General features: G+C 37.3%; 1 long non-coding RNA gene across 2 annotated transcripts; it reads left to right on the top strand.

Annotated features, from left to right (window-relative positions):
• Positions 1-905: 905 nt before the first annotated feature.
• Positions 906-24,841, top strand: LOC139940367 (uncharacterized). 2 transcript variants are annotated; one of them, XR_011786443.1, is made up of 5 exons: positions 906-955; positions 2,186-2,293; positions 19,953-20,085; positions 20,762-20,888; positions 21,337-24,841. It is a non-coding gene; the product is annotated as an uncharacterized lncRNA (long non-coding RNA). The 2 variants fall into 2 exon arrangements; XR_011786444.1 differs by lacking the exon at positions 906-955 and adding an exon at positions 1,087-1,234.
• Positions 24,842-25,469: the final 628 nt, after the last annotated feature.

The raw sequence follows: 25,469 nt of genomic DNA, 5'->3' as shown, positions 1-25,469 counted from the left end.
ATCTTCTCCAATATGAACTGCGTTGCATTAGTCTGTCACCTACAGAAAAGGCGTACATTTTACCAGTGTGAAGTTGGTTTCACGTTCGACATTGGACATTGGATATTCGAATGTCAAACACGACCCAGTTACTCGTTCAACATTCAAATTGCATTTACGCACAAAACCAATACATATGTAACGGAGTGTGTATTTTCATATGTTGTTTTATACTTTTTTTTTTTTTTTTTTTGTAAACCAGCCTCTTTAATTCTGTATGTAGTGGTGCCCGGCCCAGGGGTCTGGACATGTGAAACCATGGAGGAATGGTGAAACTGACCATTCAAAATTCGTAATATGACTTCGTTCTGAGGCGAGGCCGACATGCGAATAATTGAACAAAAGTAATGCCTGATATGCAAGCACCACACGCAGTACGGTTAATTTTGTGTGGGTTAAAATAATAATTGTTTTCAAAATTTATTTAAAAAAATACTAAAACCCCTGGGCCGGGTCAAGTTGACCATGGGTGTTCTCTTTGAACCTTCCTCTTCAATTATGTATGTAGTGGTGCCTGGCCTGGGGTCTGGACATGTGAAACTGACCATTCAAAAGTCGAAATCGAAACTTTTCGTCCTGCAGCCGACAATAACCACACTCAAAAAGTTGAAGGGGCCAACCCTGCAGAGTAAGATTTAAACTTGTGAAGTATTTTCCAAGGAAAGTGAATTGACAAAACTAAAATACTGGTTAAAAGACTACTGTCAAATTTTAGCTTATTGCACCAATGTTAATTGTTTCTTTACACAAATACGCCGATGCCATTGGATAAAAAAGACCTGACCTCAACCAATAAAGCGGTGACCCATGCAGCAATGCCAGCGCGCAGTGCACATGCGCGAGTTGAGCAGCGCCATTTTGTAACTGCGTAGAGGATATGATGTGACGTCGTAGTTCTAAATTTCACAAAGAAAAGGTAAATCTTATTTGTTTTAATTTCTTCCTGTCAAAATGCATTTCCGTAAAACCCGCTGGTACTTCTGAACGGTATTCTTTGGTCATTCGCAGTTAATGCATGTACATATACGCCGCTAATTTCCTTTGACTCCGGCTCGAAAAAACACTCCACTGTCATGGCACTCTAGTTCACCAGTTCGGACCTGTGAGGCGCCAGTAGTTCATAGACAGGACCTGCATACCGCCCGTTATTCAGCAAAGAGCCACACGACTCAATATGATAAGAGCATAGTGATGAGTAAGTTGGGGTAAAAAGTAATCCGATGGGATATTACTTTCCGTATGGCGCCACCACTTTTTCACTCTTTTTTTGGATAACTTTCCGCATGGCGCCACCACTTTTTCACTCATTTTTACAAAAAGGGATATATCAATCAGGTAAATTAGATACTATATTATTTAATTTCGAATGAAAAAGTGGTGACGCCATACGGAAACTTTTCCCTTTTTTTGCAAAAAGGGATATCTCATTGAGGTAAATTATGCTATATAAATTAAGTGGTGGCGCCATACGGAAACTTTTCCAAATTATTGATTTTATTGAACCTCTTTGAGCTCATGTTCCTGATTGTCTGAATAAATAATAGTGCCAAATTATAGCATAGCATGGACTCCCTCATTTGCTTGTTGAATCATTGCCAAGCTGCATGTCTGTCTCCAGGAGAGGTGAAATCTTTTTTTATTTTTTATTTTTTTTATTTATAAATAGAAACACGTTTTTATGCGGATATTTTCCCCCAGTTGTGTCACTTTCCGTAGCGGGCACATTGGCCTGGAGAGCACATTCACTCAAAATTGTCCCCCTTGTCTTGGTGTATCAATACAAGAAACATTTTGCATCCAAAAGCATTGTCTGCCCATTTTTGATTATTGTTGTATATATCTGCCAGTTGCATCTGGCATTTTATTGAATCTCGTCATCAATCTCGCATGAATTAAGTTATTCTTTCACCACTTTGCTTTTTCAATTTTGTTATTCGAGTTGCGATTATTCCACCAATAGAGGGCGTTCTGGGAGCTGCAAACCTTGAGTGGTGATCAGCGATCTTTTTAGCACGGATCCGAGTGAGGGGGTTTTGCGATAGTTGAGTGCACTGTTGGGTTGGTGAATAACAACAACTTGCACAAGACTAGATATACGCATGTTATCGATATTGACAGTCTGCTCAAAATTTGACTTGTCTTACAGTTGGAGACCGTGCGTACCATTCAGTCGTCAAAGTGCCTGACCAGTCAAGTTGTATGACCGTTAAGGTCGGATCTACACTCAAGCTTGCAAGAAGAAGAATGGAATCAGGTCAGTGTAGAACACATCCAGAAATGGATCCAATTGTATCAACAAACATTAATTCTGTTAATCTATGCATAGGTATTCTTTAGTTAACAATCACAGTGCCAACTGTTGCTTTGGTAAAAATCAGTAATGATTGATGTAAAATTACCTTTCCTATGTAATCAGAATCAGGGTTAAAATTTTGTAAATTGCCTATTTTTATATTGTTTACGTATACATGATGTTTTTCGAATGGACTATGCAATACTACAGATAAAATAGTATCAAAAATCATTGAGGTCTTTAGGAATCTACACTTATAATTGATATATCCAAATCATTTAATTTATTTCATACATTGACTTTTGTAGAAATAGATTTTGTCAGAGAATAGACTCTGAATTGTAGGTTCTTTTAACTACAAATGTACTTGCCTTCGGCTCGTACATTAAACAGTAGACACTTTCTCATCCATTCTACTTAAATTATTTGCACAATCATCTGCTGCTCAGAACTATAAAGGTCATTAATGGCTTTTTCATAGTTCTAATGGTCAAAAGATCCTGAAGTGAAAATCAACACATGAATGAAATTGAAAGTTTCTTTTTGCAAAACAATTTTGAAGAACACTCTTGATCAATAAACCCCATTTACTAGGAACTCAAAATACTGGCTTGATGGGTGAGGTGGTTCTGTTCGAGGACAGGTAGTTGGTGGAGAATCTTGGTGAGATGGCTGGCCTTGTAGGTTGTTGAAACCCTGAGCACCAAGATGGGACGGAAGGGAACATTGGGATTGTGAATCTTGGGTTGACCGAAAGAAATGAGGGCAGGGGTATGCAGAGGTCTTGAGATGGCAGTACCTGGGTGTGCTGATGGCTTGAGGCGGGACTGATGGAGAGATCAGAGCTTGATGCTGATCTTGCATTCAATGGCCAGGATGGGATTTCTTGGTGGGCGTCTGAAAGTGTCAGTTGACAGAATTTTAGTCACCTTGTGGTCATATCTTAGTGGTAGGTTTGTCCACAGTGGTGTTACCCTTGTCGGCTGGCAAGAAGTGGATGGATTGGTCTTGAGGTAGGGCTTAGATGGCAGCATTCTACTGCTTGCTTTGAATGGTCTTGGTAGCTTAGCGTTCTTGAGGGTTAGCAGGGTCTGGATTCAGACTTGAGTTTTTGGTAGGGTTAGGGTAGGGTTGAGTTTAGGTTAGGGTTAGGGATCTGACTTAACCTCAAGGAGACTGTGATTCTGTCGGCCATCACTTACATACATTTACCAAGAAACCCCAATCAGGCCATCGAACACGAGATCAGCAACAAGCACCGATCTCTCCATCAGTCCCGCCTCAAGCCATCAGCACACCCAGGTACTGCCATCTCAAAACCTCTACATCCCCCTGCCCTTATTTCTTTCGGTCAACCCAAGATTCACAATCCCGATGTTCCCCTCCATCCCATCGTGGCGCCCAGGGTTTCAACAACCTACAACAAGGCCAGACATCTCACCAAGATTCTCCACCCACTACTAGGCCTCAAACAGTACCACATCACCAACTAAAGCCAAGTTGTCAACATCATAAATGACATTCTCCTCGGTCAAACAGACATTCTTGAGAGTTTTGACAACGTCTCTCTCTTCACCAACATACCCAAGAAAGAAGCACACGCTTAACAACCTTAATGATTTTTGATACTATTTCATCTGTAGTCATTGCGTTGTCCATTCTAAAAACATATATGAATTATGTGCAACCTTTAAAAATAGGCTGTTCATCTTGAGTGGACTTTTCACAGGACTCTGGAAAGTTCTGAGTAAACAGTGTTTTAAACACACAATAAGTGTAAAACCAAAATTATTGTTCTTTATCTTGGATGTAAATTTAACATCTTTTAAATAGGAATGGTAGTTTTACAACAATCATTACTGAATTTTACCAAAGCAACCCTTGTCACGGCAGTGCTCAGAACTATATTACAGTCTTTATTGCAATTTGTCTGGGTCATAAAAATGCTTATTCCATATTGCTGAGCTCCTGGTAAATAGGGTTTAAACGAATTTAAATGAATAATGGCAAAAAAAAACCTCCATTTCAAAATTAAACTTTAATTTTTTTTTTTTAGAAATAAGAAATTGCTGTAAGGACCTTATAGTTGTGAGCACTGATAATTGTGCAAATACTTTAATTGTGGATAGGATGAGTGAGCCAAAAGCGAGTACATTATGAATCTACACTACAGAGTCTATTCTCTGACCTAATTTATTTCCACAAAAGTCAATCGTATATATGAAATAAATTATATAAATGAATTTAATTTCTCAATAATAAGTATTATAGATTCCTAAGATTACCCATGCATATCTTCAGTAATTTTATGAACAGCCAAAAAATCCCCGGCAGCCAAAAAGGTATGTTTGGAGAAACTGCGCCGTTAAGTTAATTTTGAAATTACTGGTTGGTAGACTATTCATGGTTACATTTTTTGAAATTTTACACTGACAGCTATCAGTTCATGTTATCTTAAACGTTAGTTATTCCGAAGTAACTTTGGGGCAGTGCCATGGTGTCAGATGTACATTTCGGACAGAGAGTATTATTACAGTGATATAAATAAAAGGAATTTTTGTTCTGGATAGAGATATAAAGGTAATTTTATCAAACAAGTTATACATCCACATCTTTGGATATAGAAGCCATTCGCCCAAAACACCACAGTGTGGGATGTAACTCAGAGAAATGCTTTTTTATGAAAACCAATCTAGTTCAAACTCTGTCTTTGGAGCCTTGGCAACATTTTACTATTGAATAAAAGCTCTATCCTTGCTTGGGGGTTACCACATGTACCCAGGCTTGCATGTACCTGTATTTAACAAACAAATGCAAAATCAAGCTTTTCTGATAATAATTAAGTACCAACCCAGTGGGTTTTGGAAATGGAAATTCTGCAGATTATAATTATTGTGTTTTTAATTGGCAGTAGAAAAAAAGGGAATGAGATACACTTGTTTTGAGGCAAGATTTGAGTAATTTGGATGAAAGTTACCGTGTACCAATTTTTAGCTTTGTATTATAATTTAAAGGCGTTCAAGAAGGCTTTTGTTATATTTATTTCGGAGGTGTCGGACATACTGTGTGTACTGTACGAACAAAATGTGTTGTCAGACACCAGGATTTTGTACAAATACGAAGATTTTTTAAAGAAATGAATCCATGTATCAATTGTGCTTTGTAATGTAAATTATGATAATTTTCTGCCCATGGTTGAAATAGAGGGATTTAAAAATTCACTATTTTAGTGTCGAACGTACATCGAAAAAGTAGTTTCCTAAGATATTGAACATCATAAAGTTTTGAAAAACTTAAATTTGTTCCCATCATTGTGTTGTTACTAGAGCAAAGTTCAAACAAACGAAACCAAAACAAACACTATGTAATCAGGATAAAAACTTGTATTAATTTGGCAAAACATTATTTTTGAGCCAATTTCACTATTTTTTTCAAGGTGGCCGCTTAGTATTTCAAATCAAACGGGCCACCAATTCTTCAGTTTAAACCCATTGCATTTTTTTTGCAAACTTATTTTATACCTATTTGTTGCATGAGGACCTGTCAACACTATTACTGTATTAGTATTAACAGGTCGGATTTGTAAAAAGATTTGCTGGTAGGCATTCACTATTATTGTTTTATGAAACGGTTACACATGTTCGAGAGCATCACGTTAGAAAAATAACAAATACATGTAGTAAATAAAAAAAAGGATGCAGCCCCCAAAAAGGATGCGGGCAGGGCAACCAACTGGTATTTTGTTTTATTTGGCCTTGCATACAGTGCTTACACTGCCAGGAGTGCAAGAGACTGTTTTGTGAGCAAAAAACCATTTCTGTAATGTTGCTTTAAACATAACTTTTACAGATTGTAACTGTGTAGTGTGATGAATTGGTTTTGGGGCTAATTATTAAGTTGTTTGCTTGTGAGACAGCTGTGACAGTGTATTGGACCATGCTTATTGTCCTGAAATATGAAGAGAGTTTTATCAAAGACTGTATAAAAGCACTATAGACACTATTGGTCCTTACTCAAAATAATTATAAGCATAAAAACTTACTTGGTAACTCGCAATGGAGAGCTGTTGATAGTATACAACATTGTCAGAAACGGCTCCTGAAGTAACGTAGTTTGTTTAGAAAGAGGTGGTTTCTCATTCAAACAATAAAGTACCTCAGCTGATTTATATAAGCCTTTTTTTATACATCTGAAAGCACACACATTTGTGCAACAAGGGTGTTCTTCGTTCATTATTCTCTTGCAACTTCGATGACCAATTGAGTCAAAAATTTGTGTTATTTGATGCATGCATTAGGATACACCAAGTGAGAATACTGGTCTTTGTCGGTTACCATTTAAGTTTATTTTATAATTTTGAATAGGGGCCTATTTAAAAAAAAAATATTCATATCTTGTGCAAAAATGATAGCATTCTTTATAGTTCAATATCTAATCAGCTTGCACTATTTGCAGTACTGAAGTGAATATTAAACATAATATTCAATTAGCACATTATGCTTCATCTTTGATCTTGCATAATTGCATCTCTATTGGGGTTAGCTATTTTTCTTTCAGTTTACGTTTTACTTTGTTTAAATATTATTTTATGATTTGTATAATAGTTGTGCCTACTCCCTGTTTAAGCCTGGGTGTCTTGTGTGACTAGGGTCGAAGTCGCAAATATTGATTGTGAGTTGGGACAAAAGCTATTTAACTACTAAAGGTAAATCATACTGCATTGAATATCACTAGAAATAGTTGCAAAAAAACTTCCCTGTTGGGTTAAAAACCAGTTGTGTCGCTCATGACTATTCACGACACATCATTTACACAATCAGACATCAGTGACACAATCCATCAATCCTTTCAGCACAAATTTTAATAAATTGTACCCATTTGAGACACTGGTCGGGGGAGATTTGGGAAAGACTTCAGGCCTGATGAAGCCTTTCTCAGTTGAATCCAAATTGATCAATTGGGCCAAAGTTTCACAGTTGTACACAGCCTTAAACAACATGACATTTCTGTCAGTGGCCTAAAACCACCAATCACATGAAATGCCTTCTACAAATTGTATGGGAACGGATATCACACAACACAAAAATGTCTGTTTGGAAATTTGTTTCTCAGTGGCACTTGAGCCACCACTCATAAAAAACAATTTAATTTGTTGTCATGATCCTGCCATTATAATGATAAAGACATTTGTAAAGTGCCTAATCGAATCAAATTCAAGTTCTGGTGTTAATTCACCGGAGTGTGGGTTTGAATACCAGTCGTGACACTTGTGTCCTTGAGCAAGATACTTTACTATAATTACTTCTCTTCACCCAGGGATATAAATGGGTACCTGCGTGGGTAGAGGTTGATATTGTGAATGAAAAAGCCTTTGGAGCGATATAAACTGTTGCCCATGGTGGTATACTCCCAAGGGAGCTGAGAAACATTAAAAAGGGATGTTATTGACCCTATGACCAGGGCACTAATGTAAAGCGCATTGATACGGTTATTGTGAAATGCGCTATATAAAAATTGGTTATTATTATTATTATTAAATAATACAATGTAAGCATGTCTGATTTTTCCACATGAGTCACATTAGATATCGATCTGCTTCCAAGTAAAAAGTTTAAACAATATAAGTATACATTTTCCCCATTTTTGCTAGTGTTCTATATATCTACAATTTGTAACTTTTAATGAATGTATCATACACTGTCGTTGCATATAGCTGTTATGCTGTGATTACTTTTGTGGAAATATCTACGTATACTATCTATCTAACTATCCATAGACTATCTATCTATCTATCTATCTATCTATCTATAGACTATCTATCTATCTACATATCCTATCTATCTTTGAACCTGTTGATCAAAGGAGCGGAACAGCCAGCCTCAGTGCTTTTCTCGTTATAGATAACATACATGTAGTTTAACACTAACGTTAGCTTTAACGCCCGCGCTTAACTGGAAGTAAAGGTCAAATGGGGTCACACTTTGTTTAGTATGCAAAGCCCATGCGATGATGTATAGATTATACTATTGTGTGGTTTATGTGTTATGATATTTTGAATAGTAAACTTTTATTTAATGTATTTCAATACTTAATGTAAGATTTAAATTGATAAAGACGTCTCACAGGAATTAAACATCAACAGAGGCAAGCTTTTAGCCAGGATTTGAAAATAAGGTGTCCAAATTTGACTTGATTGAAAAACAGGGCGTCCAAATTTTTGGGAAAAATTTTCAGCTATCATGTAGCCAGGTACATGACATGTACCACAGAGCTATTGCATCTACTGTGTGCTCAACTCAACGTATGCTTTGGGTAGCCAACCATGTACGGACAAATTTCTTTTCCACTGTCTTTTGTTTTTTGGGAGGACTCTTCTAGATCTTGTGTTCTTTACCCTTTTTTTTAGATAGACATGGTACAGACTAATGTTGGTCGCTGTCACTGGAATCGACATCAGTTGGGCGAATTGGCTTGTCTCTTGATTCGAATAAGGGAAGTCAAACTCACAATGGGAGTGGGACGAGCTGTTATTTTTCCCTGAGGGTCCCGGTTGTTGCATGGGGTCAGGAAAATCACTGCTAGAACAGTCACTCGGGTCACTCGACACTGGATCGGGTGAATATCTGGCAAGATGTTGGAAGAAATTTGTGATTTTCCTGTCCCCATGATGAAGTAGGCTACAACCATTCATATGACAAAATAAATTGTGTGTGAAATGAAAACCTTGGGTGTCTGACGTGAAATTTGATACCCTTGCCGGCAAACAATGAATGGGCAACAGTATATAAGATAAATTGGTTGTACATTTTATCTTGCAGAAACATGCAACTGGCAGATAGTAGCAATTTGGGTATTTCTTTCATTTTGCTTACAAAAGGCCCAACTGGTATTGAGTCTGATGCAATTTATATATTTGTTTTTTCAATGGCCAGATACAAGGTTAAGTAAGCTTGAGCATATTTCTTTTATTTATCCCACGCTATATCATCAAAATAGTATCATTTATATTTTTAGCCGAAATTCTGACATCGTTACAACGCCCAATTTCAATGCTTATTAGTATTTACAAATCGGGGTATGGATCTGTGGGGTGTACTGTCTACCCATGGTGTGAACATGGGCCTTTCAGTTACACCATAGAGTTCTATTACACACACATAAAGTGTCTTTTTAAAGTGTCTACTGCACATGACTGTTCTTACATGTGTGCATATTTAGCTAGATCCCGCCCATTTCATTCTAGCTAACCAATAAGCATCCATAATGCACATGGGGTGACCTCTCATTCATAAATTGGGTTGTGGATGAGTTGTGGTTTGTGTAATATGATCCCATTGTGGTCTGCAGTTCGGCGGCAAGGCGGCGCACAAGGCTCCCACACAGGGGAGGTAACATGATACATTGTGTTACTTCTGCAGCGTCTGTGGGAGACGCATGGGCGCTAGAGTCTTTTGATGTTTTTTTTTCTTTCAAAGAAACCCTGGTATTTCAGGATCAATTGTAGAATCTTGCGGTTGTTTCTGGGACTTAATATTTTTTTAAACAGCCCTTTGTGGTTGCAAGACGTCTCAATTAGGGAATACATCAAGATACTTCATCAAAACCATGATTTGCCGACAATTCATTAATGCCTAAGCTTAACAGGGCGTCTTCAAGGGCGTCCGACAGTTTTTGGGGGCGTCCAAAAATGAAATAGGGCGTCCAAAAGACGCCCGGACGCATTGCTGGCTAAAAGCTTGAACAGAGGAGTTGGGCAAGGGGACCCAATATCACCCAAAACATTCAATGCAGTGTTGGAAGAGGTTTTCATGAACACTAAACTAGATGAGAAGGAAGGAGTACATTGTACAACATCAATGGAGACAACTTTTCAGATCTACGCTTTGCAGATGACGTGGCTCTAACTCTTCTGCTAACGACTTTTAAAAAAGTGCAAATAAATGAAGTAGAAAGTTAAGACAAAGATTTGAAGATGCCCAAAGGAAAGACAAAGTACATGGCCAAATTCATTACAGATGACTCAATAATGGTGGAGGACCAAGTAATCAGCAGAGGGTGTTAAATGAATACAAATGCTGTGCCAAACAGATAACTGAAAGACAACACAACAGATGTAATATCAACCAGGATTAAGGCAGGATGGAGCTCCTTTGGACGATACAGAGGAACACTTTGTGATGAGAACATACCTAAATGTATGGCACTTGGGAGAAAAATAATATGATCAGTGTTTGATATCAACAATAACTTATGGAGCAGAATCATGGACAGACAACAACAAAACTAATAGGACATAAACTCTGCACACCAAAAAGAGCGATGGAGAGACAAATGCTATTTCTTGGTATCAAGACAGGATTAAATGCGCATAAACAAGAAAGAACAAAGGAAAATACATGTAGAACAAGCCTATAGAGATTGGATGGACACAATCACTGCCCTAAGAAATGGCAATGTATGGACAACAAGAATTATGGATTGGTAACCAAGGACAGGGGAAAAGGAAAAGAGGTACATGTAGACAGAAAAGAAGATGGAGAGATGACATCATGCATGAGCAACATGAACCAGAACTGCAAGTAAAAGAAATGAATGACATTTACACGAGGAGGGACATATCCTACACGGGATGCGAACACAGCCTAAATGATGATCATGATGAGTACATAGTGACACCACTATGACGAAACTGAAGAATTTTCATCTCTGAATATAACTAAATGAGAAGTTTCAAGTTTCTGTGAGAAATGTCTGCTGGCTGGATGTTTAAACATCAAGAAGATGATACTGTTCTCCTTTAGTTCCATGGTCAATTTGATGAGTTGATGCTGGTTGTTCAGGTGTTGGGTGAACTGATGATCAAGAGTTGTTATGAAAAAACTGACAGTCGAACTTTAGTTGGTGGTATGCTGTGTGAGGCCAACTAGTGGGTGGATGATCTTGGTGAGATGTCTGGCCGTGTTGTAGTTGGCCGGGTGAACCCCCTGGACACCACTTTGTCGTGGAGGGGAACATGAAGGTTGTTTATCTCGCGTTGACTGAGAAAACGAGGGCAGGGGATTCAGAGAGCTTGAGGAAACAACGGGCATAAAGTTGCACTAAATTGGTGTGCTGATGGCTTGAAACAAATCTTGAGAGCGGAGCTGCTATGTGATCTTGCATTCAATAGTGGAATGGAGTTTCTTGTAGGTGTCTGTCCCTATCACAACTCTAACCCTCATCCTTACCCTAACCCTAGTTCTACCCGGGAGTTCTATCACCCTAACCTTTAATGTAACCCAACCACTCACTCACGACCACACTTACAAACACCAACGACTAGGCCTACAACCGACCCTGACAAACACCAACCTTCACTTACAGCACCAACCTTCACTTACACCAACTGACACTTACAGATACCTACCAAGAAACCCCATTCCAAATATTGAATGCAAGATCACATACCAGTTCCGGTCTGGCAGCGCGATGTGGCAGCTTTCGCTATTGCTCTCCTAAAAATGTCTCTGTTTTCTCTGTTCTCGTACTACATTGGTTGTCTGCATGTCATTGTCAAGATTGAAGTTGGATACTGGAGAGTTGTGCCATCCCTTGTGTGGACAGGTGGGTCATTGATGTTGTAAGCGATCACCGTTTCTACAACAAAAGAACTGGGTACAGATGCTGATTGCTGATGCCAAGATCTAGAGAGCTAGTATAGATTCTAGGCCTACTCTGACAAATTCTGCAGTTCAATTCAAAGGACATGGTGCGTACTACTCTGACAAAGTCTGCAGTGCCAATCCGAAGGACGTTGTGCATACGTATCTGACACAATCTGCAGTACTTATCCCAAAGACATTGTGCATACTACACTGACAAATTCTCCAGTGCCAATCCCAAAGGCATTGTGCATACTACTCTGACAAATTCTCCAGGGCCGGTCCCAAGGACATTGTGCATACTACTCTGAGTCTGACAGATTCTGCAGTGCTGATCCGAAGGACATTGTGCGTACTAATCTGACATTCGCCAGGACCGATCCAAAGGACATTGTGCATACTCAGACAATTTCTCCAGTGCCGATCCCAAAGACATTGTGCATACTACTCTGACAAATTCTCCAATGCAATTCCCAAGGACACTCTAAAAAATTCTGCAGTTCCAATCCAAAGGACATTGTGCATACTACTCTGACAACTTCTCAAGGGCCGATCCCATAGGACATTGTACATACAGTATACGTCTCTGACAAATTCTCCAGTGCCGATCCCAAGGACATTGGACATACTTATACTCCGACAGATTCTGCAGTGCTGATCCCAAGGACATTGTGCATATACGCGTCTGACAAATTCTGCAGTGCCAATCCCAAGGACATTGTGCATACTACTCTGACAAATTCTCATAAGGGCCAATCCCATAGGACATTGTGCATACAGTATACGTCTCTGACAAATTCTCTAGTGCCGATCCCAAGGACATTGTGCATACTACTCCGACAGATTCTGCAGTGCTGATCCCAAGGACATTGTGCATATACTCCGACAGATTCTGCAGTGCCAATCCAAGGACATTGTGCACACTTCTCTGACAACTTCTCAAGGGCCGATCCCAAGGACATTGTGCATACTACTCTGACAAATTCTGCAGTGCCAATCCCAAGGACATTGTGCATACTACTCTGACAACTTCTCAAGGGCCGATCCCAAGGACATTGTGATACAGTATACGTCTCTGACAAATTCTCCAGTGTCGATCCCAAGGACATTGTGCATACTACTCCGACAAATTCTGCAGTGCTGATCCCAAGGGCATTGTACATATAAGCGTCTGACAAATTCTGCAGTGCTGATCCCAAGGACATTGTGCATACTACTCCAGTTCTCCAGTTCGTGCCAATCCCGAGACCACTATACATGATCTATTGACTAAATGTTGAGTAACTCGCTGAAGATGTTGTACTTTAAAAACTCATCCATGGCAGACAAAGATGCCAAAGAAGACCTTTTTTGACCAGTTAATGGAGGATACTAGATCCAGGTTAGGAAAGCAACAGAGAAAGATGGAAAAAACATGTCAAAGAAAGCCAAGCATGCTCTACCTGATGACGATGATGAATATAACTGTACCAAGAAACTGACTGCATGTAGCCCTGATATCGATATTGCTAATAGCTTTTTGTTTTCCTTCATCTGTAAAGTTGAGCGGATATTTTTTCTGATACTTGCATAAATATTATGCACAATTTCAATCCTCTCACATCAGATGTCAACAATCTTATAATTAAGGTACTTTCTTAACAAGTCCTGTTCTTTAGACACACTACCATGTCAGATTTTATATCGTATTAAAGCTATTAAGGTCATGAAATAATAGTTAAGGGTAGTAATTAGCTTAAACATTAACTAAATATCTTAGTTATAATGACATGAATATTCAATATTTAAAACATTAAACAAACATTTATTGTTTAAAATGATAATATCTTGAAGAGAACCTTAATTACAAATGGTTAGCATACAAGGTAATTGCATATCAAAGCACTCGGTGCATATATATTAAAATTTGTGCACAAAGTTTGATCCCATTTGACATTTACTTCCGAAGTAAACCAGAAGTTCAAATTGTGTAGTTCAAAAGTTCATATCCCATGAACCAAATTAAATTCATCATTAAGTGTGTAGGAACCAGCATTTTTGGGGATGTTAAATCAATGCAAGCACATTGAGACTTTTATTAATAGTACAAAAATCTGGAAAACCATAATGCCTACTTATACAATGTATACAAGTCCCAAATGGAAGCACCACAACTTTCGGGGGAATAGGTTCAATGTGCTCCTTTTTCATTTCCTCTTCTACTTCCCCAAACATACTCACTTTTCAAGGAACACCTTGCCAGTTTAGTTTATCTTTTGTTTAGTGTACATGTAGGTAGGGTTTTTAGGAGTCGCCTGGACCCCGGAATGGTCGACACTTCATTGATGTCAGTTGGAGTATATACACAGAGATCTCCCACTGGCGGGAAAGGCGTATCCCCACACTGCGGTATGGGTACTGGCCTGGTGTTCTAAAATTATTCTTTCTGTCCTGTTCCTCAACCCTCTTACATGTAGGTTATATTTTATCCAGACTATTCAAATAAAGAATGCCACGTTGGACAGCACCATTTGTTGACTACATGTACATGTATGTGGTCTTATGATAATAAAAATTTGTAAAGATTTTAGTAGTACTGCTGGTACAGTTTCAATTAGTTGGATTTCTCAATAATAAGTGCACCATGTGCATTCATAAGATTACTGATATGCAAACATATTCATGATCAATGCCACATATGATCAGCATTCATTTGGTGCAGGGTCTTCTTTGAGAACAACATGCGGACCAAGAGAGGCCATCAGCAAAGCTCGATACTGCAGAGTCTGTCGCACATTCAAACACCATCTCTTTTAACTTCGGAGAACTTCATCTTCATCAAAAGACAGCCATCATCTCACATTATCGTTACCATTGTTATTCCAAAGTAAATTCATCTTGCTATTGATTAGATTGTTTAACATAGCTTTTACAGATTATGTCTGTGTAGTGTAGTGTGACGACTTTTTCAATATCTAGACCTTATTGTTAAAGGCACTGAACACGTTTAGTAGTATTGACAAAGAGCAGTTTCTGACTTGGTGTACACCCAAATATGCATATAAAAAGCAAGCGGTGAAAATTTGGCCTCAATTGGTCATCTAAGCTGCAAAAGAGCATTGGAGCCATATTTCCCAATGTTTTCCATTATCAACAGCTCTCCATTGATTATTAACAAGTCAGTTTTAGAACAACTATTTTGAATAACTACCAATTAGTATTCAGTGCCTTTAAGCATTTTGTTTGTGGTTCTGTTTATTGCTTTATAAATTAATTTTTGATTGAATTTACTCAAATGATATGGAAAGAAATATTTCCAAGGTTACAGTGTTCAGTGTATTATCCCTTATTAAATTGTATCTAATGTTGTGTACTTTGTCAAACATTCTATCCAGTATAATGCCAGTTTGTTCAGTTTACAATTTAAACTACCATTATTTAAATGGAAAGTGTTTTGGTAAATTGAAAGAAAACAATGTTTTCTTTGTTGGACATCATGTATCTTTTATTTTGGGAAGACAGTTATTTTCAAGTTCTATTCACTTTAGTTTGTTACAATGACAGTTGAGTGTAGATTCACAAAAATAATCTACACTTTCATCAATATATTTGTAGTTTATTTAATTTAAAATTACAGAATGGGGTCGTGGTTGAGAGCATCGAATTCAAGTTCTGATGGTTAATCATCGGAGTGTTGGTTCGAATCTGGTCATGCCACTTGTGTCCACCCAGGGGTATAAATGGGTACATGTGAGGGTAGGGGTTGAATAGCCACTAGCACCATACTGCAGGAATGTTATTGGCCCAATGGCGAGGGCACTATGTATGTGAAGCGCATTGATATGGTTATTGTAAAATGCGCTAGACACTAAACACTAGTTATTATTAGAGGAACAGACTGAGCAAAGATGTACTGGCTAAAATAAAATAGTATGTAGATTGATTTGAGAACATTTATACTGACACGATAGCGCAAGTTACATACATGTATTGCATGGGAAGTGTCTATTTAGAGCCAATGTACATGCAACTATTGTGTGTTTTTTGTGCAGGCAGTTGCTGAAAGTTCCTTTTAAGTATTTCAAAGTAACATATCAAAAGGTTGGATGCAAGCTTTCCCAATATGGGCTGCTTGAAAGATTTTTTTAAATTGATTCAAGAGAGTGGTCACACCTTATTTTTCCAGCCCTTGCTCCAAACTAGGCCTTGCACAGATAACCCAAATTACAATGTAATTTTCCCGCTTTTAAATGGGTACATGTGTAATCTCATGTTTTTAAGGTAGATTTTTAGAATTATTTTTAGTCTAATACATACTTTTACTTTGCTATTTTTTTGTTTTATCGGGTGTTTACTGTGTTATTGTTTTAGTTCATTGTATTTATTTTTATTGTAAGGCCCTTTTAATTATTTTTGTATGGAAAATGTGCGTAATAAACGTCATTAATAATATTACTATTAATGTTGGCAGATTGTATGACAGTTGTATGTGAATGTTAACACACTGTTACAAAATGTAGTCTAGGTGACTAAAACAATCTATTCAAATTGGTGTCTGTCCAAACGAACGTAATTTTTTTGCCAATGTGGTCATACAACCAGGGCCCAATGTCATAGCATACAATATTGCAATGATACATTTCTGCTAAGCAGAAATTAGCAAATTATACATTTGACACGGTAGTTTGGCTGGTAACCTTATTTTGCTAAGCTTAATTTTGTTGATGTGCTTGGGTGCTTTTTGTGCTTGGGCAGCTCTATGAAATTTTGCCCTGATTTTTCAAGTTGATTAACCTCGGTCCTTTCATGGTGTATGAATTATCAAACTAAACAATAAGTCATAAAATTGATCTGTAGACTATCAAATATGTAAAGTGATCAGTTTGTGCTCCTTGTTTTATTTGAAGCCTTATCTAAAAGAAACTTATTTGATAACGCAAACTTGTCACAGCTTTAGGGAACTTCATTGCTCAAAACATGAACATTTTTAAGTGCAGCAAAAATATCAAAAACACTGTTTGTATACATTTCACTGAATAATTTAATCCAATTTAAGGGCACTATTTGCAGTATTCAAAAATAAATACATGCTTGGTAAGAATTAAAACCATTGTAAGGTTTCGTTCTGACAGCTGAAACAGGCTCAGCAAGAATGCCATAGGCCTATATAGCTCCAATGATCTTCAGACAGCTGAAAACATATTTTGTAAACAAAAAGTTATTTGTATAAACAAATAAATAAACATTGCTTAAAGTGAGCCTATAAACAATATTCAAATATTCTTTGGCATGTTATATTATTGTGGTGAATTTAGGTCTGGTGAATTTTTTGTTATTGATGTTTTAACTTTGCAAATGTTTTATTGTGATAAAATTTGTGTTACCATTTTTGTATTAGATAGGCCTAGTAGATTTTAGTTGACTCCTTTTCCTTTTGGCACTAGTCAATGTCTTTAACGACTCTTAACTGTTCAAACACCTCACAGCACACTCAAAAAGAGCAAATGTATGGTGGCCAGCCAATGTGTGTGATGTTATTGTGATGTAATATACATGTAGATTGTGTTTAATTAGATGATTACTGTATACCGAGTCTCCCATAGTTGGAATGTTCAAGAACATAATTTTTAATAAAATCCTTTGGGCACACACCCCCTCTTGGTCTGTCGTCCAGAGGCATGTGTGTTGTTCACTTCAACTATTTCGTTGGTCCCATACCAAAGTGGGAGATATGTAAACCATCGTAAGTAATTGTAGCAGAAGTTATAACACAAGGAATTATTGTTGTACAGTGTTAAGAGGTCAGTTACAACAATTGAATGTACAGTAGTTAAAATACGTTTGGTATTTTCATCAGGTTTTTTTGATATATTTTTTATAAATATTTTGATTGTTGTTTTTTATAATTATTTTGATGTTTATTCGACGTATTACACATTTCTGGATATAGAAACTTTGACCCAATGTTGACCCCATGGTGATCCAATTTCAGACAGAAATAAGCCCCTGCTCTCTTGCAGAAATTTCTCTCTCTTTTGTTGTGCCGTCATCAACCACAAAAATGTGTTTTATAATGTTAAGTTGTTTTAGTTTTTGTTGTTATTTAATTTTAGTGTCTGATTGATGTTATTTTAACATTGTTGGGGACAACAAAGGATTTGAGTAGTGGGTTTAAGTAGAAAGCCATATTGATTCCAAGCTATAACTTTTAGTAACAAAAATGAGTTACTTTTGTTTAGGCTTACTGGGTTTTCTTTGTGGTGTTTAAGGTTTTCAAAAGATTCATTGTAGGTAACTAATCCATATTGGTCTGAAGGTGTTTTTATTCTGCTTTGACCTTGTAATAATCAAATGTTCTAGGTCAATACAATTGTTTAAAGGTGCTCTTAAAACATATCTTTTTAGTCACTGAACGCATTTGTTCATTTGCTTATAATTGCTCCCGGTTCAATGTAGGCCTATATTAGATGGATTAATTTATTGTAATTTTAATATTTCCAGTTGTATGGGTTTATATCTGGGTTGGTTGTTTCTAATGTTTTTAATTTACATCTACTTTTGTTTGTGTGCATTGTTGAATCTTTTAAAGACACTGCACTTTATTGGTAATTGTCAAAATCCAGTCGTCTTACTTGGTGTATCTCAACATATGCATAAAATAATAAACCTGAGAAAATTTGAACTCGATTGGTCGTCGGAGTTGCGAGATACATGTAACTATGAAAGATAAAAAACACCCTTGTCACATGAAGTTGTGTGCTTTCAGATGCTTGATTTCGAGACCTCAAATTCTAACCTTGAGGTCTCAAAATCAAATTTGTGGAAAACTACTTCACTTCAGAGGGAGCCGTTTTTCACAATATTTTATACTATCAACCTCTCCCCATTACTCATTACCGAGTGAGGTATTTTATGCTAATAATTATTTTGAGTAATTACCAATAGTGTCCACTGCCTTTACATGTAAGTCACTATTTTTACATTTGCTTATTGCTCATGGTTCAATGTATATTGATGGATTAATTTCTTGTATTTTTAATGTTTTCATTTGTATGTGTTTATATTTATATCTAGGTCTGTTGTTCCTAATGTTTAAAATTTGTGTCTACTTGTGTTTGCATGGTTGATTGTTTTTATGTCGATTATTTTTGGTTTACTTAGTATTAAGCCTATATTTTAATTGGTCTTGTTTTTGCATTTTAGTTTTTATTGTTATACGCATTGAGGAATCTGTGATTCATAATGTGCCTTATAATTTTATTATTATTATTAATGTCCATCGGTCGGATTTGTGAAAAAAACTCCAGCAACTAGTGGAGCACTCAGTATATACATAGCTTAACTTCCGAGTCTCTGCAATAAAATAAGTCTTTGGCCCACTGCATCAATGTCACAAGGCTGTTGATTGCAGCGTTTGCCATTATGGGAGTAAAATTGCATGTAAAATCTGTTTAATAGATAGAGTGTCGCCTTAAATGTGCACTACACTGCACAATAATGGAGAAAGTCATTGTATCACACTCCGAAAATGCCACAACATAGATTTTTCTGAGTATTGAATTCATTTTCTGGTGGTTAAGTCATCGGAGTGTTGATTCGAATCCCGGTCAGGACACTTGTGTCCTAGAGCAATATACTTTACTACAATTGTTTCTCTTCATCTAGGGGTATAAATGGGTACCTTTGAGGGTAGAGGTTGATACTCTGTATGAAAAAGCCCTTGGAGCATGAGGGAAGGGAGCTGAGAAAGATTAAAAGAATGTTATTGCCCAAATAAAGAGGGCATTTATGTATAGCGCATTGAGACAGTTATTGTGTATTAAGAACTAGTTATTATTATAAGCATTATTATGACATCAGTTGAATTGTGTCAATAAGTTGTTTTATCATGTATTGTACTCTTTATTTATTTTACTTATTAAACAAAAAAACTTAGGGGAAACAGACTGGGTAAATTTTCTTTTGCTCAATCCCCAATTCTTTTTTTTTTTAACTTGTAGGAATTGTTGAGAATATGACATTCTGAGATGTGTGGGAAGACATGCAGGGAGGCAGCCCAGGAGGGCTTCTTGCATTGGCTGCTGAAGCTTTACTGTAGTGAACTCTTAGCAATCATCCTGCAATACACGCAAGGTAAGTTGCAGTCAAGTTTGTTGTTATTCTATCTTTAAGTAAATTAGATAAACACCAGTCCTCTAACAAAAAAGTTTTACTTAACGTCTGCCTCCAGAATTACAACCGTTTTCATTTTAATGATGTTTTTGGTTGCAGCCGCTAAAACCCACCCCTTTGACTTTGAAATATCCTATTGCGTATGATTGATCCATTCTATGTTTAATACTAAGAGCACACTGTAAAAAGATGCGTCAAGATAGAGCTACTGTGGTCCCCTCTCAATGTTTTTGGATCTTGCGGTATGCTAATTACATGCAGTTTTGGGCACTTGGTTTTGGGTCATCATATAAAAGCATGATTGAAATGTATAGCGCTGAAATTCACACATTTTTTACACCTGCGTATATAAAGCGCGTAATTATTTTTAACAAATGGATTAACGAGTTGACGTTCTCAACTGAGCTATCAAGCCCTATGTTGGCAGTCTCCCTGTTTTGTCAATGTCTTTGTTCGGGGGTGTCAGTCAGAAGCCATATAACTGCCGAATACATGACAGTTGATGGTTGTATGGCTTCTGACTTGCACCAAAACAAAAATATTGGAAAAAAAGGGAGCGTCGTTGATCTGGAGGTCGTTGGTTTGAATCCCACTCTAGTCATTTTTGTTTTTCAAACCCAAATCATTTTCTTTCCAGGTCTACACGAGGAATATGACATACATGTATGACAAGACAAGCAGGAACATAAGGAAATGAGATGATGAAAACCCTCTTCAGTTGTTTGTGTTCTGCTATGATGTTTTATAGCAACAAGGGTTGTCAGGTAATATTGCTAAGAATTATCAAGACAACAAATCCTTATGTAAGAGAAAAAACGAACATTGTAAGGGGCAGCAGGAAAGACAGACTTGTGAGCAGGCCTGGAATTTTATCTTTGAACATGTTGAAAGGGCAAGGCCATTTTAATTTTGCAGAGGGCACTTCCATTGGAAAATCTTTAAAGTCAATGGGAAACTTTTCAAGAGTTCCAAGGACAATACATACATGGGGCAACAGAGGCCATGGTCTCTACTGTAGCCTGCATGTTATTCCAGGCCTGCATGAGTGCAAATGAAACAGGACTTGTGTATGCTATAGAGAAGGTATTTTGATTGTGTTTATATAAAAATATTTGAAGAAAGTTGATGGGTTGGAAAGTCTTGATTACCTACTGAGGTGAGGTTACCAATAATTATTATGATTTGTTTTTCTTTGAATTGTTATTCTTGCAGAACATCTTCAAGGTTATGGCTCCTGAACTGGCGACAAAGCTTGCAAAGGATTGGATCCACACTGAGAGAGACTGAAAGAGAACAGGTGAGGAGGGCAACTCCAGGAATGTGCCCCCATTACAATTTAAGCTTGAGGGGGGCCATGGATGCAAGTCTATGTCGAACCTTGACACTGCACTCCAAAACCTCAAGGCATTCATGAACGACATTTACCAATTAGGCGACTGCAAATAAGATGATGCTAATCGCGGCAAACTTCATTTTACATCAAGATTTTCGCAACAGCCACACCCAGTCATTTCCATCACAGTTGGAGATGTACAGTTGAACTCCTCATCAGAAGCCAGAAATCTCTGTGCAGTCATGGATGAACATCTATCATTGTTATGCCTCGTTAATGAACTGTGAAGTTTGATTGGGTGACAACCAATCACGTCACGTGATGTACCACGGCTGCCGTTGCGGCAGGTAACATGAGTGATGTTAACCGGTTACATTACCTTGATCGTTCCCACCGTTGGTCGATTTTGAGCGCTTAGTACAAAACATCCGCGGGCTTGAGGGAAAAGTGAAGAATTGTATTCAACTGTGTAAAAATGTTTGAAGTTGACAACAAAACTTTGAGAAGAGGAATATGTTACCGAGGTATAACAAAACAATCGTTGCGCGCTGTAATAGGGGCCCATGGGTTTTTTACACCCTCGACGGAAAATAGCACCCACAGCTTCGCCTCGTGTGCCATTTTCCCCCCTCGGGTGTACAAAATGCCATGGACCACGTCACAGCATGCTACAATTGTACTGAAGGCCCCTGTCAACACCCTACTCTTCAATGACTGCCATACGAAAGATGTTTTTTTTTTTTTTTTGTTGAAAATATTGATCCACAAAATAATGTTGTACCTGGAAATTGTTTGGTTTTTCTTTTTGCCCTCTTGAACTAATCCAAACCACCAGTTTGTTGAAGCAAATTCATGGCTCCTTAAAATGTCGGACCATTTTAGTTCACAAAATAAATGGCAAACCTTACAGTTTTGAAGTACATTAGTTTAACTATCCACTACTTTTATTCCACTACTCTAAAATGTAATCTCTCCAACCAGGTTCATGTCATAACAAACTCTTTCATAGCCCAAAATCGCCAAATTTTAAAGCAATATGTGTCTCTAAAATGTTTGGATGAAGTTGAATCATTGATTGTGATTGAAGTTGTTGAAGTTTTAGATGTGATGATTTTCAACAACAACATGGTTTTGATAACAATTAAGTACTGACAATCTAATGTTGCCTCACATGCCTAAATGGACACTTAGCTTTTGGGTTGGGTGTTTTGGGGTTTAGAAAGTGCTTGCTATGAAATGCATGTGGTTGACAATAATGATCCACACAAATATACCTGGAAATTGTTTGGTTTTCTTTTTATACCCTCTTGCAGTAGTAACACAGTCTGCCATTTTGTTGAAGCAAATTCTGGACTCCTAAAAATGGCAGACTATTTTGAAAAAAACATGCAGTTTTGAGGCACCATATAGTGTAAATAGTTAAACACTACTTTCAAAACATATGTTGCTAACCAGACAATAACCAAATGTTGAATTACCTCACATGCTTAAAGGGACATGTTGGCTGTTTTTGGCTTTAGAAAGTGCCTGGTATGAAAAGATGGTTGTAAATATGTTTCAAATTGAAGGATCCACACTAGGCCTATACCTAGAAATTGTTTGGTTTTATGTTTACCCTCTTGAGCACAGTCTGCCAATTCAATTCAATAATACTTTTATTCCGTACTCTTGTTGGAGAAAAAGAACAACTGCCTCAAAACCTCACAGTTTTGAGGCACGTTAGTGTAAATATTGGTACCCTACATTTAAAACATATTTCCAACCATGCAGGGCCCCAATTCATAAAGCTGCTTGACAAATTTTGTTGCTTAGTAAAATTGAGTTTGGGCACCAGTCACAACAGTGTGAAACTTAATGTTATTTTGGTTGGAAACCTGTTTCTCTTAAGCAATACCTTTCTGTGCTTAGCAAGGTTTTTTGCTTTCAGGCTTTATTAAAGGGGGCCCAACAGTATGTCATACATGTACATGTAACAAATGATTTCATAGTCCAAAGCGGCAAATCTAAAAGCTAAAAATGTGTCTCCTGAAGAAGGTTTTGATGATAATGTGATTGAGTTAAGTTGTTGAAATTTGAGATGTGATGAATTTTAAACAAGTTTGGATAAAAAGTACTGAACCCGACTTTTTTAATGTTGAATTACCTCACATACCTAAAGGGAAGCGTTGCTTTTGGGTCGGGTGTTTTTGGTTTTAGATGGTTTTAGTGCTTTGGTATGCTGTGAAATGGATGTGGTTGGAAATATGTTTTAAAATAAGAAAATAATGATCCACACAGATATCCATGGAGGTTTACTTGGAAATTGTTTGGTTTTCTTTTTATATACCCTCTTGAAGTAACACTTACAGTCTGCCATTTTGCTGAAGCAAATTGTGGAGTCCTTAAAAATGGCGAACTTATTTAGTTCACAAAGTAATTGGAAAACTTTACAGTTTTGAGGCACATTAGTGTAAATATTGATTCCCTACATTTAAAACATGTTTCCAACCAGGGCCCCAATTCATAAAGCTGCATTTAGGCAGAAAACACTGCTGGACAAATGTCTTTGCTAAGTAAAATTGATGTTATTTTGGGTGGAAACCTGTTTCTGTTAAGCAATACTTTTCTGTGTTTAGCAAGTTGTTGAATTGGGCCCAGATTCATGTCATATACCTGCTACATGTACAAATGCTTTCATGGCCAAAAGCACCAAATCTAAAAGCAAATGTGTCTCTTGAAGAAGGTTTTGATGGCAATTGTTCTTGAACAGCTGTTTAAAACCGGCAGTGTCGTGGCCGTGGGATAAAGGCGTAATAGAGAAGGAAACTCTGTCAAAACTTATCTGTAGTGTTTTCCGACGACGAGCTCTGTATGTTCGGCAGGTTGACGTATGGTGCATTGAGACAGTTTTTGGATTTGCATTTGTGCGCGTAATGCATCCATTGGCTAAAATGGCGCGTGGAGATCCCTTGGAACGAGTTTGTGGGACAACCCGCACAAACTTATCCCAAATCAACCGGTTATAAACAGCTCCAGCTGGGATTATCAACCGTTTAAACACCCCCACGTGACGCGCTCTCCACCATGCCAATATGAAAAGAGAAACTGTCGAGGGTATTTATGAATGTTGAATAACATCACATGCCAAGGGGCATGTTGCATTTGGGTTTGGTGTTTTGTGCTTAAGAAAGTTATTGCTATGAAAAGAATGAATATGAGTGGAAAGATATATTTCAAATTTTGAAAATAGTGGCCAACATAAATATACCTGTATTTTGCCTTTAGTACTGAGCCTGGGCTCATACAGAACATGCTATAGATTTGTTTGAGCCGTATGACAAAAACAATTGGCCTTGACAATTCCTGAAGTTCCATGTCTTTTGTTATTCTTTTTTTTAAATTTACTTCTTGTTGTCCACTTGTAGTATTCTGTGGAGATTGTGTAATAAAACAAACAAAGTTAATTGATTAAATGAATTATGGTCGTGTGCAAACATAATTTCATGTTTTATTACTATTAAGTCAAATTTATTTAGCAGCTACATGTATGGCAAAAATTGCCAATCTGGTGGTGGTGGTGGGGGGGGGGCGGTCTGGGTTTTTGGATGTGGCCTATTTATGTGTAATGAGCCGCCTACTCAATTTTTTAACTTGTGAGCTGTGTAATTGATACAACCACTGACCACACAAAGCAAAACTTGTTTATATTAAGCCATTAAATGTTAGGTGATCTTTTGTACACTGGACACATTTGATCATTGTCAAAGACCAGTACCCTCACTAGGTGTATCCCAACATAATATGCATAAAGTTATAAGCCTATGAAAACTTGGCTCAATTGGTCATCGAAGTTGCACGAGAATAAGAAAATATATGCACCCTCGTTAATTCAACAACTCTTATGTTTTTCAGATGCATAATAAAAGGTTTCAAGTCTTTTGTCATTTGACTTTGAGTGAGAAATTACCTCTTTCTCAAAAACCAATGTTTTTTCAGGGGGAGCCTTTATTGTTTTTAAACAGAGCTATATTGC

Source organism: Asterias amurensis, chromosome 1 (assembly GCF_032118995.1).
Source record: "Asterias amurensis chromosome 1, ASM3211899v1".
In the NCBI taxonomy this organism is placed as follows: domain Eukaryota; kingdom Metazoa; phylum Echinodermata; class Asteroidea; order Forcipulatida; family Asteriidae; genus Asterias; species Asterias amurensis.
Note: the sequence above shows the minus strand (reverse complement) of the source record. Positions and strands in the feature narration are given on the sequence as shown.